The sequence below is a fragment of the Sinocyclocheilus rhinocerous genome, unplaced genomic scaffold (genome assembly GCF_001515625.1).
Source record: "Sinocyclocheilus rhinocerous isolate Xijiao unplaced genomic scaffold, SAMN03320098_v1.1 scaffold507, whole genome shotgun sequence".
NCBI classification, from domain to species: Eukaryota; Metazoa; Chordata; class Actinopteri; order Cypriniformes; family Cyprinidae; genus Sinocyclocheilus; species Sinocyclocheilus rhinocerous.
Genome location: NW_015649561.1, coordinates 979017 through 980796, shown reverse-complemented (window position 1 = coordinate 980796; position 1780 = coordinate 979017). Strand labels below are relative to the sequence as shown.

The window sequence follows — 1780 nt, the reverse complement described above, 5'->3', positions numbered from 1 at the left end:
TGTGTATCAACTGTGGCAAATGCTACATGACCTGCAACGACTCAGGCTACCAGGTACAGATGCACACTTTAGATAATTTCACGATACGGTGTTTACGGGAAAGCAATTACTAGTGAATTTCATTTGCTAAAATGCGCAAGCTAGCGAATGTTTTCAGATTATATGTTGTCTTTGGAGGTCACCCGATTATAGAGTTCATTCACCACCATTGGCCTTGCATATTGAAAACATAAAGAGACAAACGCAGAGTCTTAAATGAATAAGGCTGGTGTGTGACGAAGGAGGCCAGCTATTTACCTTAGAAAACGACACTGTTGTGCTAGCTGCTGTCATTGTTGTTGCTTTTTTCCCTCCATGAAAAGCTCTCCCAGGAGTGGGAAATCCACCTATGGAGAGTCGATAATTGCTCTAATGTAATAGCTTTTTTTCCCCTCCCCTTCCTCTTCTTTTGCAGGCGATTAAGTTTGACCCTGAGAGCCATCTTCCTGTAATCACGGACAGCTGCACCGGCTGCACTCTTTGCCTGAGCGTGTGCCCCATCATCGACTGCATCAAAATGGTTACCAGGACAACGGCGTACGTGCCCAAGAGGGGCCTGCCTGTTTATCCCGTTTGCTAAAGCGCACCGTCGCTCCACCTGACCGGAGAGAAAGAAAACCAAGGAGCCACGTTTCATTCAAAGCATCGATTCCACTTCTAATTGCTGTGTGAAAAATTACCTTTATTATGAAAACGAATAATTAGCCAGCAGAAATAATTGCCTTATTCCCAAGCCAGTTATGCTAGAATAATTGTGCTGGCAAAAAAAGAGTTGCATTATTTCAAAACAACACAGTGCAATGTTATTTTTTGTCAAAAGTGAGAGGGAGGATTGATTGAGAAAGATGGTGAAGTGCTGTTGTTTTCTCTGGTAAAAATGAATAGCAATAAATAAAATAATAAAGCAATTGACAGTATTGAAGTCTCATTTTCACAGTATTATTTTGAAACTCGGGAAAATTAATTATGTGACTGGTAAGTGATTAATAATAAGCATAATAATTTATAAAGCAGATTTGCTTTGTTTAATGTTTGTTAGTAATTAAATCGCAAGGTTTCCAATGATAAGCAAATTAGTTCCAAAAACATGGTTTTTAAAAAGTACAAGCCATAATTAATTTGAATAAAATATCACTAGACTTATTGTGAGTTTGAACAGTTTCACTCGCAGATTGTTTAGGCTTCTTGAAGAGCAGCTTTAGGTTTAGGCACAGACTGAACAAATCGTTCTAATGATGTTTAGAACGCTTCCTCTAATGTCCCAACTGATTTGTTTTGCAAAACAAAGCATTCATTGGAGCTGATGCAAACACGAGTCTGAGAGGTTTATGCTGAGTCTCTGTTGTGTTGATATGATCTTCCTATAATTGTTACATCTGCGAACAAACATCCGATTGGGAGCAGTGGACAAGACGGTAGACGGAGTTAATTAAAATGCTATCGTTTTCATCTCCGAGATGCAGACCGCTCGTTGTAGTTCCGTGTTTGAAATGCAAGAAAACGCTGCTTTTGAAAAACAGCAGCCAGACATGTCAGAGTTATTTCATCATTTATTATAACCGCACAATAACAAGGGATTAGAACGAAAACCGGGCCGCCATAAATCTAAAGTTTGTACTGGAGCTCCATTAATTTGGCCACGACTTAGCTTGCTTTGTAAAAATGTTTGCCTTTGAAAAATTAGCAACCATGCCAGGCACGATGAGAAGGTTCAGCAAATTTACTGAAGTCCCTTAAGCAC

The 1780-nt window shown here is 39.5% G+C and overlaps 1 long non-coding RNA gene across 1 annotated transcript; it reads left to right on the top strand.

Annotated features, from left to right (window-relative positions):
- On the top strand, positions 1-1499 carry LOC107710609 (uncharacterized). Its single transcript, XR_001636618.1, has 2 exons — positions 1-53; positions 455-1499. It is a non-coding gene; the product is annotated as an uncharacterized LOC107710609 (long non-coding RNA).
- The last annotated feature ends 281 nt before the right edge of the window (positions 1500-1780 follow it).